Below are 14,443 nucleotides of genomic sequence, written 5' to 3'. Positions count from 1 at the left end.
GGTTGCCAACTATTTTTTGGTGGAATATAGTATTTTCCAGAATAAAGCATTAAAAATACATATAGTACATTTCAAAAAATATAGTACTTTAAAATAAAATGCTTAACATAAGTGTAATATACGTTTAATCATACTTACTAGCACTCTGTGAAGATTAGTTATGGTAACGATTTTAGAGCAAAAATGTAAAATTGATAGATTTTGTTACGTACTCCTTTTGTTACGTAATATCTAAATAACAAGTATTGGTTTCTATTAGCACGTCTTCTCATCTTGCCTTTTAATAATGAGGTCGCAAACGTGCGTCCCCGGTAATATGTGACGATGACGAGAAGGGACAGTTTTTAAATTTTTTTAAAAAAACTATGGTAGTAAATTATATAAAATGATGTATAAGAACAGTTTTAGCAAATGTTAAAACTGTTGTTTAAGTATCAAAATTACGTTGAAATTAAGTCGATTTTCAGAGAAATTGTCACTTGTTTTGTAGTTAGTTCTGGAGAAAATTGATTACGTTTAACTTTCATTCAAATTTATAATAACAAAAATGTAGTTTATTAAGTTGAAGTACAGGATATGTGTAATACAAAATTACCATTTTTAGCAGTCCAAACTATACGAAATTTACAAATTAGATCAACAAAATCAGTGCTTTACGCGCGTTTACTTAAACGTCCATCAGAAATACAATAATTAAATGAGTCTATTAAAAAAAAAATGAAAGATAACAAGACGCGCTAATAGAAACCAGTACTTGTTATTTCTAATAGTTAACAGAAGTTGTACAATTTCATCGACTAAATCTATGAATTTGACATTGTTGCGACCAAAATCGATAACGGCCTGTTAACTATTCCTTTTGTGTAGACCACTCTCTGTTGTCAAAATTAATCATCCTATTCCTAGACTCCAGCTATCATGCCATCAGTTAGTCATGTACGTAAAACTGCTCACTCGTCATCTCATACGCCCAGTAATAATAAAAAGTAAAAAAAAAATATTTTTAATAACAATATTTATTTAAAGTTTAAATTTATATTTTTTATTGAGCTTTGTGCACTTTTTAGTAATGTCTAATTTTTAATAAAATGAGACAACGATTCAGTACATTCATACTGAATTTTTATGACGATTTAATAGCTCACTTTTTATTAAATTTATGTCGGCCCTGCTGTATTCCTCACGTCATTTTGTCTTTATACTTGAAATACTTTTATTTGATTAGAATTAAATTGATAATCGATCTTGAACAAATTAGAAGGATGTCGGAAATATAGTATTTTAGCGTACTATATATTTTTTCAACAGTATATAGTACAGAGAGCCAAAATATAGTACCTACAATACTATATAATATAGTACGGTTGGGAACCCTAGGCCTTGTACATCTTTACAGATGATTTAAGTAGCATCTGTGCTCAGCTGGTAAACAAAAATCTTCATTTTCCAAATTCCTGCAATTATAAGGTGCTAAAAGTGTTCCCGTGGGGAAACTTGGAGGTCTGAAACAAAAGTTCATGTACTTAACCTCATTTTATTATAAAATATCGATACAAAGATTTTGTAAACTTTTTATACATTCTCGTGTGACGAGTTTGTCTATGTCCGTGGGACATTGAGATGTTAACTTGAAAATATCAACACATCGCGTGGCATTGTGCTTCGTGCTCTATGTCCGTGGGACGTTTGAGGTGATGGCTTGAATGCTTGAAATATCCACATATTCCATGCCGACATTGTGCTTCGTTCTCTATGTCCGTGGGACATTGAGGTGATCCTTGAAAATACCCACATGTTGCGTTGTCACATGTGCTTTGTTCGTGGAACGAAGGTCAGATCTTTTTTAACTTCAATTACAATGCTTATTGCATAGCAAGAAGCCAGTTGTCCAAACTATTCAAAAATAAAATGGAATCACAAGTGCAGGACATTGACATGCATGTATCAGCTATAAGCTGCCTGTGCATTCATAAATAATAAAAAATAATAATTATTAGTGATGAGAAGCACATCATCTGTGGGATGATGATATGTGAATTGTCTTTTAATACCTAATTAATTTCTTATAACTAACAGGAGATCCATAAATCCATATATCTGGATTAAATTCAGCGGATGAATCTCATCACAGTCATGGACGTGGTCCTGTATCATGTACTATACAGAAATAATATTAGCACATTATAATCTAGACAGTGACATTCTGTCAATAACAAGCCCGTTATCGGAATTAAACAAAATTGTATGCTAAATAAGTGTCTACTTACTTTTTACAAATAATAACAATGTTCCGGATGCCGTTGGAATAGTCTCTAGATTAAGGAATTTACTAAGCATTTATAATCTATGCTACACCGTTTTAAGGCTTAAGCATTGGCATACCGTTTTTATTATTCCTTTGCTAATCAAAAATTATGTAACCATATCCAGAAGAAAGACATTCCAGATTGTGCTGGATGCACTAATACAATAAAATAAATAAATGATTTGGTTGTGAACTTCATACTCATATACTAATATACAAAATAATGCTAACAGCCTTTACAAGGACAAAATCTACATGGCTGCCTTATTGTGAAGGTCAGTTCGTGGGGTTCATGGTTTATACTTTTTTCACTAACACTTCTTACAAGCTTCCTATAGTTTGAGCTTATGTTTTATATTATCATAATGTTTGAATATGGATATTTTATTTTTCCCTTTGCAGGCAGTTTGGTAAATTGCCATACAAGTTGACTAAAAAATACATTATAATTTTAATAACAAAGTATAAAATGTTCCCGAATAGCTCAGTCATTTGAGCATTTGAATTTTAAGTTCTCGAACCCCAGTTGCCTTCAGTGAAAATAATCAAACATGACATATTTTCCATTTACTTCAGAAAAATTTATCATGTATTGAATTAAGTCAATAGTATTATTACTTCCAAATGTAAGATAATGAACAGTACCCCTAGTGTAAATTTGATCGACATCATAACGTGACGAACGCGTTTGCGTTAAGTCTCATTTTGTATAGGATTTTGAGTTTCCAAAACGTCCCGCTTGGCGCGCTCTTTCTAAATCCAATACAAAATGAGACTAAACGCAAACGCGTACGTCACGTTTTGAAATCGAATTTATTTACACTAGGGGTACAGTATGTTGTATAAAATACAAGACTGTAGGTGAACAAGGGTACAATACCAAAAACTATACATAGGAAATCTTAATTAGTCAGCCATTGGATGGATGTTCAATATCAATTTAAATATAATAATAATAAATTCTGAGCCAGTCCAAAGCATCAAACTCTCATTTATTTACCAAACTTTTAGGGCTTTAGAAGGCAGTGGTAACATTTTCTCAAAATTGTATGGAACCCTATTACAAAATGGTAGGGTTCAATTTAGCACAAGCTCATTCCCAATAAAGGGCAGATTTGGATACATATGTGAAAAACAACTAGAAATGGGTATGTAGATAATATAAATAGGTAGGTAGGTGACATAAATAGGTAGGTAGGTAGGTTACAAAATAGTGAGAGTCAGAATGGCAGGTGTACCTAAATAAAATCAAATGAAAAACATACCATATTTTTGTACCTAATTTGTACTATTTAGTACCTCCTTTAAAAAAATTGTACCTCACGGTACAAAAAGTTATCATCAAAAAAGCGGCCAAGTGCGAGTCGGACTCGCCCATGAAGGGTTCCGTACCATTTATGACGTATAAAAAAAACTACTTACTAGATCTCGTTCAACATTTTACCACTTTGGACACACATTTTACCACTTTTTTGGACACACATTTTACCACTTTGGTAGTGTCTCTCGCGCAAACTATTCAGTTTAGAAAAAAATGATATTAGAAACCTAAATATCATTTTTGAAGACCTATTCATAGATACCCCACACGTATGGGTTTGATGAAAAAAAAAATATTTTTATTTTATGGATTAATAAAATAAACTACTTACTAGATCTCGTTCAAACCAATTTTCGGTGGAAGTTTGCATCGTAATGTGAATCATATTACGATGTTAGTATGTGTCGAGTTAGCGCGCGCGCATTACAGGAGTGGCAACTATACTGGCGAAGGTATTGGACAGTGTGCTTAATACGTATCTGAAAGTCAACAAAAAATTAAGTTATATATAGCTACACAATATTGTACGTATGAAATAAATAAATATAAAACAAAATATGCATACCGTTTAGAATCAAATCACGCTAACTCTTTCAAGCAAACCACCCAAATATATTTGTGTGAAAATCCGGCCCTGTTTTTTACCTGCTCTTCGAGAAACATAACATTGCTTCCTTGGCGCTAGCTAGCCGTGCGCTCGCATTACCAATGCAAGCGAGGTCTTCGAATACGTATCTTTGTTTCGGATCGCAGTGTCACAAGTTAAGCTGGTTTGAGAGCGTTTAGTCGCCTACCTTGGACGCACCAATAGAGATCAGACAGCTATTCTGTTAGAATTCTGTATTAGTTCATAATGAATCTTATTCCGTGCTCAATAGAGTAGTAATTCAATAACGCTACCTATGCGGACTGACCATTTTTTCATAGTGGCACGCGCCTTTGCGGTTTTTAAACAATAGATAAGACGATAATCCGTAGAAGCTCACGGAGAAAAATAGAAACTATAACATGGCTTGTTTACCTGTGGCAACAATGATAACATTTATTGATTTGTCACTTCATCGTCACCCTAAAGAAAAAGGGACTAAAGGGCGAATTACATCCACACTTCCCGATAATGGGCCCGAAATCAGTCCGATTTCGGTCTTGATAATCGATTTCTGTTTTTCGGAATATCAGCACATCGTTAACGATATTTGAAATGTAAACAATAATTTGTCTCTAATTGCCAAAAATGTTCAATATTTGATATTGTTGCATACGAACCATTTTTATTTTCATTTCAAATATTGTAAACGATGTGCTGATATTTGGTGAAACAGAAAATTATTCTTTCTCAGCCCCGTAATCGGGTCTGATATCAGGCCTTATAAAGTGTGGATGTAATTGTCACGTAAGGTCTCCCTCGAGCCATTATTCTAGACACGTATTTTGGAGGCGGGAGTGTAGTCTACTTTCGCGTATATCTATGGCCAAAGAGATTTGATTGTATCTTTGCTCTGAACATCTGCCACGTGGTTTACGTAGTATACAACAGATGGCGCTGTGTTTTGCTTAACCCTTTACCAGGCCAAGGGATATATTTCACCCACATCTTATATCGGTTACCGTAGTCAGGTTTTAACTCCAACCCACCTACAAAATATTTTGTCAATCTCTGAAAATATTATTTTATGATCTTCATTCACAACACGCTTCTAAATTGCGTAATATATCTTTGGCAGCCGTTTAAATTCACTTGAACGCTAATTTCAGTAAACTACGGATAAATTCGAACACTTTTCATAATTTCTATGAAACAGAAGTACATAGGTCGAACAATTTTTTGATATTTTGTAGATTTTGAGTGTTGAAAGCTAATGTAATCGGAAACATTGCTAAATATTCATGCATTATTGTGTATGACCAGAATTAGGATGTGGGTTGACATTATCCCATGGCCTTATTAGAGTTTAACTGTGTGGGAGCTATATTTCCCATGGCCCGGTAAATTGTCTTGTCATGTCATAAAAACTCACGTAAGTAAGTGATTTTTTTTCAGTGATTGATATAATGTTTCGTAGGAGATTTGGAGTTAAACCTTGACTATTATAACCGATATAAGATGTGGGTGGAATATATCCCTTGGCCTGATCAAGAATATAATAAGACAAAATTTAGTATGACAGTTCATTACTTAGACAGGCGATGGGATAACCTTAACCCACATTTTTATTTCTGGTTTAAAGGAAGATCTCCGACGTTCATAAATACATTTTTTACAAGGCGTTCAATACGGTTGCAACAGCATATAAAGTACGTATTAAGACACGCTGGTTCTTCGGGGCCTGGTAAAGGGTTAACGAGACTTCGGTCGGAATTGTTTGCATGGGCTTATCCTTACATTTTTAGATTTATGGAAAAATTACATGACACTGTGCCGTCGTATCTGCGAAATGTCAGAGCAATTCAGTTAAAGTCGCGTTTTGCTAAAATCGGAATTATATGAGTGGTTAAAAGCGTTTTACAATAAAAATACATGTTTAGATCTCGAGTAGTCTTTTTTAATGTTAAAAAAACGAAGTACTCGTATAGGTTAGGCTACCAGAAAATGAAGCAAAATCTCTTTATTCTCTTTAGGTCTATAAAGTCACAGTAAGCATCAAATAGGTCTTATATAGTGACGGCCAAAATGACAAAATGTGACGGTTTTTAGTAAAACGTCCCACTTTGTCGATTCTAGTTACGGAGTTACGGGCAGTTTAGTGAAATATGGCAAAACTTACCGAAAATCAACTTTCGATGAAAACTGATAGAATATACTGTAATAAACCTATGATTTTGATGACGACGCATAAATCTCCATTTTGAGCACCTTGTTAGGGCCTCAAAGTTTAGTGCCCAGCGACCCACTTTGTCGCATACAGAAAATATCGTCGATATCATATTTATACCTGTTATTACAGAACAATTTCTACTTTGCCGATATGGTGTTATGAGTAATTTGTACGTATAATATGTGGTCATCCAAAATGAAAGGGACCTTCTGGCCGCAGACACACACGCAATTTCATTTGATTTCTGCATTAAAGATAAGGCATTATAACTTCGTAAGCACCTGCCGAAGCTGCAGAAGGTTCCTTTCGTTTTGGATTACCACATATAACACAGTCTCTTAGAGCTATAGTTATTTATTGAAAATTCTTTAAGCTTGCAATAGTGAAAAGCGACAATTGAGAAGACGTTGATTACAATTTGGGGCCGCAAAAAACACATTTTGTTGTTTGCAGTTATGGAGGGGTTGGTATAAAATTATTTGCCATACGAGGGTGGCACTGAAAGTTTTTAGAGGCTTAGCGGCGGCGGTGCCTTTGATGTCGCCGACGAGGCGGCGCGGCGACTTATATAAACGTTGCGATGAGTTCGATCCGTTTGCTACATCTCATAGGTTCAAAGTATTGAACAGTACACCATTTTTGGTTTGTAATTATACTGTTTTTGGTTCAGCAAATTACACCTATGTTTATAAAATATGATTTTATACTTGTAGTAATTTTTTAGCGTATGATCCACCAAACCGTCAAAGTGGGTCACTAAACTTGAGTCGAAAAGAAATTTCGTTCAATTACGTTAAAAAAGTGTAAACAAACGACGTTAGTATCAAAGACTCTTAGATTAACAATAACAAAGCATTATCTCATACATAAAACTGAAAAATATACCAAACACAAACACTTTCAATGAAGAAGCACTAAAGTTTAATAAACCGACCAAGTGGGACGCTCCCTATATAAAATCACTAAACTTTATACACACAAAAAGTACTTATAATTTGATATTTTACATACTTTCTATGCTTGATAAGTATGTTTTTTAAGTAATCTCATGTTATATATTAAGAGACATATGTATTTTAATTTTTATGCATGGCACTCTTCAAATCATTTCTTATTAACTTTTTGACATAATAACTAAATAAAAGGATCCACAGAATTATTTATGTCTTTTTTAGCATGGGAAACCATTTATTAATACAACTTAAATGATAAATCTGCGTGCCGTATAATAGAATATAGAAATAAACCCATAATAGGATTTACATATTTTCGTCCTGTTTTTATGTTCAAGCCTCCATAACATTCAAAATACTAAGGTTACATACATGATTTTAACTTTTTTTGATATGAATATATTTATCATAATTCTTAAAAACACAAGTAACTTAAAATACAACACGATACATTCGTTAAAATAATAATAAAAACAAAAAGAAACAGATTAAAAAATAAATCTAAAATAATCCACCCTGAATCGTACCCGGCTCAAAGGTCCCCATTATTCCCGCTGCGTTTCCCCGCTGAACTGCAATGGAAACCTGCTGAACCAAATACGACCCAGAGCGAGGATCGCAGCCCCTCTCGCGCAAACGGCGCCCTAATTCTTTAATAAAAGCGCGAGCCTCTGACCCCCAAGGCCCTGCCGTCTCGATCGCCACCGGCACAAAGTCGTACGAGGATTCCAGCGCGGCGTACTTCGCGTGCTTAGCCCGTGCCGCGGACTCCGCTGCTGAGCCAGCACAGCTTGTGGTCTGCCTCAAATGGGATGCAGCATAAGTGCTAACACAAGTTGCAGCCCACAAAAGGCAGCGCCCTCTCCGCCACGGAATTAAAGTAAGTCCATCTGGCCTCTTACCGTCCGTGCGGCTCAACCCCGGCGGCTCCAAAACGCACGGCACGTTAGCCGACACTAAGGCCCGCCGCACGATCTCATTAATTGAGTGGTACCTCGGGAACCGCCCAGCACACCTCTGGCAACTCAGACCGTGATGCCCATCTTCCTCCACCAATACTCCACAACGGCAACGATGAGCTTCACACACCCTTGCCCCCAACCTGAGAGCCGCTGAAATTCTCAAAGAACCGTTGTTTAAGAGCGTCCCCAGCTGCGGCGAAGGCAAGGCATGTAACCACGCTCCAGACTCTGGTCGCCCAAGGGCTTTAAGGCGCGCTAGGTCAGCACCCGACGCAACACCCAATAGCGAGTCGTAGACGTGCTTGCTCCACAAGTCATCCCATTGCTTCTGAACAGCTGGATTATCAGGCCGCTCATCGCCGGGGATAGTATCTGACCATTTTGCTAGCGCATCAGAAACTAACGGGACCGGAAAACTGCCACCATCTACAGGGAAAATGCGAGCAGCAAGATCCGCAGCCCCGTGAGCCGACGCAAGAAATGCGACTAGCCCTAACCCCTCAACCGCGCGTATCCCTAAACCACCATATCGTATGGGGAGAGCAGCCTGAACCCACTGTGTGTTGCTCAGCTCCACATTTAAAACCATCTCCAAAGTCGCCCTGAGTTCACGGTCGATATCCCTCGCTTCGTCAACGAAATGCCACGTCGGGGATGTTCTGAGGATGTAAGTCATCCGAGGCGTGGCAAAGCAGTTACGCAATAGAGACAAGGCGACATGGGATGACAAATGGAGCAAATGGTCCCGAACGGCTACTAGAGTGTCTTTTTTGACTCGAAGAGCAGCGCTGACTCCGTCAGGAAAAATGGGCGCTCCCAACAAAGATAACCCAGTCCTGTTGACCGTTTTAACCCCAGGCAATACAGACTGCAAGCTATCCAAATAAGAATCTGATACCGGCCCGCACGTATAGAGCTCGCACTTTGTTGGGTTCACCTCCAGGCCCAACTCTTTTAAGGCTGGTATCAACTGATTTAGGTCCTGCACGACTTCGTCCGGCTTTCCCCCAATTGTACCATCGTCAAGATACCACACATTAAGTGCAGACTAAAGTCCCTTAAGTCTTTTGTATAGCCAGGCAGAAAATCAAAGGACCCAAAGGGTCACTTTGTTGTGCCCCAACTTGTGACATTATCAATTCTTCCTTTAGGTAAAGATTGGTAGAGGTACAATAACATTGATACAAAAAGGGGTAGAGAGACGGCACCAGTTCCAAGACTTCTTTCAACATAGTGTCCCTGTGAAGGCAATTAAAGGCGTTCCTCAAATCTACCTTGACAATCCGTGTTATTACGCTCCAAAACAAAAGACCTAGTAGCGTGTATTGCCGACTCGCACCCCCTTGTCGTACCAAAACCGATCTGGTGCGGCTGCAAGTACTCCGACATAATGTCTCTCACAGCTTGACAACCCAACTTTGCCGTAAGACGTCGAATCACACTACCCACAGCAATCGGCCTTATACCCCCATCTTTCTTGGAAAGAGCACATAAAGAAGCACCGTAAAGGTAAGGCCTCACTTGCAAATTAAGCATTCCCCTTAGCAGGAAATTGCACAAGGAAGTTAATGATTCCAACAAGCGCGACCCATTATTACCTGCAGACGAAGATGTTAGCTCCCTTAGATGTTGCGGACTTAGGCCATCCAATCCAGATGCAGAACCATTATGAAAGGAGCTTAACGCAAACACCTCAGATGATGTTACCGATAAATGGGCACTATTTTGGTCCGGCTCTGGTGGGAAACACCACTGTTTAGCGGGGGATGGATGCTTATCACGCATCGCGCTTACTGTATCGTTATCCATAGGCGCCAGTGACGATTCTGATAAAAGCAACCGCACTGCACCTCTTAAATCACCATCATAAACTTTGGCCTCTATTGCACGATATTTCGAACGCGACCTATGGCCTATGCTGTCATCGGGAAGGAGTAAGTCCGAATTTTCAATATTTTCCTTGACAAGACTTGTAAGGGATTTGTTAGCTTTGCTCTCAGGAACCCTTAAAGCCGAAAAAGAAAAAGAAAGTAATGCCAATCAATCTTCGGCCTCGTTTGTACGCAGCGCCTCGTTTATAATGTCACACAGCTTACCAGCGGCGAGACTACGCGCTCCCTTCGGTATATGCCTCAAAACCCGCACGTTCGCTTTCAAGGATGGTAAAACCTCCAAAATACGCCCCAGAGCCGGCGACGTAACTGTGATGCTCGGAACGGGCTGTGGCGAAGCACAGTTTAAAACAGGACTAGTTCCCGAATTAGTAGGGTGAGCCAAATCCCGGTGCACTTTACTAATGTGAATATTAAGTCCCCGAGGCACTACGTACAACCTAGGTGATCCCGGACAATACGGGCACGTTGCTTTGGCTTTGGCGGGGCTGCTCATATTATTAATCACATAAACCAATTTAAAATCACAACATAAAAATACATCCAACCACAAGACAAAAAAATAAAATAAAAAATACCACACTATATCTATAACCAAGTCATGACAACGACAATAACTTATTGGCTTATTACAAATCTCTACTAACTAATTAAACATTTTGTTTTAAAATATGATGTATAAAAATAATCCTGCTAAATAAACCCTTGAGAACATAAATATAAGGTAAAACACACTGTCACATTAAAATAAAAGTAATAAGAACAAATATCAAAATCAAAACAACAATAGTCAATCAATATGATAATACAAAATGTCACAATAATATATAAAATAAATAATAAATAAAAAAGTACACTTACAGTAATATATTAATAAAAATAATAAAATATATTATAAATTAGAAAAAAGATAGTTCAGTTAAAAAAGTCCAAATAAAAGCTAAAAGTTCGTTAATCTGGCAAATCGACGACTCGAACCCGCGCTCACTTACAGCGCGATACTACTATGTCGAACGCGGTATCCCCTCGTCCATTCCGACGGTAACGAAAACTTGATTTGCTAGAGGAGTAATTTATAAGCACACCCTCCGCAAAAATACCGAAGCCGTAATATAACACACACTAAAACACTGGTAAACACTGTTTATTTTCTGCATGTTTCACTATTGTGTTTTGGTTGTTGTGCGGACAGCCAACGGCGCTAACGCCGGCTATCAAAACACACGTTTTGCGTCACTGTTACCGGATACTGACGCAGGATAACATTTTCACTTGCTTGTTGCGCCGTAGACATCATAAAAAAGTACAAATTAAAGTGATTTTACAACCAAAATAATTTATAATGACAAAAATAAACACAGCTGTTATTGACAGTGCGGGTGATCTACCCTCATGTTTTAACTAATTTAAAATCCCTAAAGTATGCCCATTCATTTAATACCAATCACTCCATAACTTCAAAGTAGAAGTGTGTTTTCTGCCATCCCAAACTTTAACCAACGTTTTCTCAAATGTCGCTTTTTCACTTCTGCAACTTTGCAGAATTTTTAAAAAATAACTATAGCACCTAGAGACATGAATCTTTCACCAAAAGATAGCGTATGATCTGTAGTATTAGGAACTATTCTTAACTCCATATCGACGAAGTGGGACGTTTTCCCAAAAACCGTCACAAATGTTTCGTACGTGTTCCGATTCAGATATACATATTTGGGTAAAATATATATACTTTAGTGGTCACTAGCTATTTGATGCCGACAGTACTAGATTATAATGTTGATAATATGTACCTGCTTTTCAGATTTCACTCGAAATATCCTCATGTTTACGATAATATTTACGATTATTTGCGCTGTGAATTTGGCTTTTGGTAACCAACAAACTCCAGCTGGTAGTACCAGGCGGACGGCAACTACTAAGAGAAAGGCTATTACAGCTGTTAACTACAGAAGAACGTCACCAAAAACGACAACTCGCTTAACAATCGGAGATGTATATCAAGGATTTACGACAAAGGTTAAGTGAAGTTACAGTATCTTTGGTATCTACGTATTTTTTTGCGTGCCTGAGCATTTCATATTCTATCTACTCATATCTAAGGTAAAGGCGCCTAATACCGTGGGATTTAGCGCCTATTACCGCGGATTTCAAAAATACGCTTACTAAGCAAACCGATCGATTTCTATAAGTATATTTCACACGAACGAAGCATAATATTATGCTTGTTCCCCGTTTTTTGACAGTTTTTCGGCCCGCGTCAAGTGAGACGGGCCGAAAAACTGACTAGAAAGCAAGAGTCCACATAACACACATTTTGGCTCATCTGTGGCAAGATAAGAATCATCTATATTATGATTATATTATATTAAGTAGCAGTGTTGGGCAAAACGTAGTTGGATTACAGATTAACGTTACTAACTATGATTACAAAATGTTGTTGTAACTACAAATTACTACGAGTATTACTAGGAAAAGGTAGTTAAGCCTTTGATTGACGATTAAGTACTTACTACAATTTGTAGTTAGTAATCGAATTAATAACTACATTTTGTAATATAATTATAATTTCATTATTAACCAAAAAAAGCATAACATTAAATCCACAGCGCAGGCTTCGTCACATTACAGAAAACTCATCCACCTCAGGTTTCGTCAAAACAGAATGTCTATTTACACATAAGTCATCTGCAACATGCATCGTCAAAACTAATTTAAAAAAAATCGGCCAAGAGCATGTCGGGCCACGCTCAGTGTAGGGTTCCGTAGTTACTCTTCCGTCACAATAAGCTAAACTGGAGCTTAAAGTATAGTAAATTGTTAACCAAGGGATGAAATCTCCCTCATCTTTCACCCAAGTTAAACAAATAGGCAAATTTGCATAATCAGTACCTAATTAAAGTAAGTCTTTTTACTATGAAGGTGAAACTTTTTGCGATAACTCAAAAACAGCTAAACTGATCATGTCCGCTATAGTTTTCATTTAATGTATTTCTTAAGCTCTACTTCCACGATTTTTTTTCATATTTTTTGGACCTATGGTTCAAAAGTTAGAGGGGGGGGACACACATTTATTTTTCTTTCGGAGCGATTATCTCCGAATATATTCACTTTATCAAAAAATGATTGTTGAAGACCCCTATAGTTTTGAAAGACCTTTCCAACGATACCCCACACTGTAGGGTTGAAGCAAAAAAAAAATTTCACCCCCCATTTACGTGTAGGGGAGGTACCCTAAAAAAAAATTAAATTTTTATATTTTATTGTACGACTTTGTCGGCTTTATTGATTTATATATCTATGCCAAATTTCAGCTTTCTAGCACTAACGACCACGGAGCAAAGCCTCGGACAGACAGACAGACAGACAGACAGACGGACATGGCGAAACTATAAGGGTTCTTAGTTGACTACGGACCCTAAAAAGTGAGTAGAATAATAATAATTAAAAAAAACAACCGGTCAAGTGCGGGTTCGTTATACTCGCGCACGAGGGTTCCGTACCAAATTTGAATTATCTCGTGTAACTACTATAAAGGCGAAAGACTTTTGAACAGAAGTACCTATACTAAGTATAATTGTCATCGTCACATCATCTATCGGCAAATTGTCTAACTAAATTGCGCGAAGTAATGCACGTATGATGGTTTTTCGAATTTCAGGTGTGATAAACACACGTAAAGTTGGTTAAATCGCAAACTGAATTCGGAAAGGTTTAAGTTACCAAGATAGAGGGCTGAATATATTTCTCCAGTAAAATTTATAGTAATGTTATATAAAAATTTCATACATTTTCCTCGGTAAACTTAGGAGATAAGGAGGAGGAGGGTGGAATTTTTTATCACATTTTCCTTCATTCGTTTTTTTTCTCTATGAAAAATAAAAGAAAAAATGTTTTAATTTGAGCCTTTTCAAATGATACTCCACTTGACCTAGTCACTAGAATTTGAAATTGTGTCCTTTCTTCATATTGGGCATTTTGCATTGTTAATAAATAAATAAAAATACCTTCAATATGTCTGGGCTAGCTTTATTCATAACTATTTCAAATTTTTAAATCGATAGCTTAAGTGGTTCCCGAGATATTTAGCGGTTTGACAGACAGACAGACAGACGGACGGACAGAGCCGCACCATAAGGGTTCCTTTTGTACCTTTTTGGTACGGAACCCTAAAAAGAGAAAACCTATATCGTAATC

The 14,443-nt window shown here is 37.1% G+C and overlaps 2 long non-coding RNA genes across 3 annotated transcripts in view; one reads left to right on the top strand and one right to left on the bottom strand.

The window, feature by feature from the left end:
* The window catches only part of LOC133534521 (uncharacterized), a 48,769-nt gene that overhangs the window by 20,237 nt on the left and 14,089 nt on the right, over nucleotides 1–14,443 (top strand). The window contains exon 2 of the long non-coding RNA XR_009802044.1: nucleotides 12,051–12,265. This is a non-coding gene — a long non-coding RNA (uncharacterized LOC133534521). The remainder of the gene's footprint in view (nucleotides 1–12,050; nucleotides 12,266–14,443) is intronic.
* On the bottom strand, nucleotides 1,515–4,812 carry LOC133534522 (uncharacterized). Of its 2 annotated transcripts, none has more exons than XR_009802046.1 (2): nucleotides 2,268–4,812; nucleotides 1,515–1,777 (listed from the first exon to the last, which is right to left on the bottom strand). It is a non-coding gene; the product is annotated as an uncharacterized LOC133534522 (long non-coding RNA). The 2 variants fall into 2 exon arrangements; XR_009802045.1 differs by having other exon boundaries at nucleotides 2,383–4,812.

This window comes from Cydia pomonella, chromosome 2, assembly GCF_033807575.1.
Source record: "Cydia pomonella isolate Wapato2018A chromosome 2, ilCydPomo1, whole genome shotgun sequence".
Taxonomy (NCBI): Eukaryota; Metazoa; Arthropoda; class Insecta; order Lepidoptera; family Tortricidae; genus Cydia; species Cydia pomonella.
This window is presented reverse-complemented; position numbering and strand designations above follow the sequence as displayed.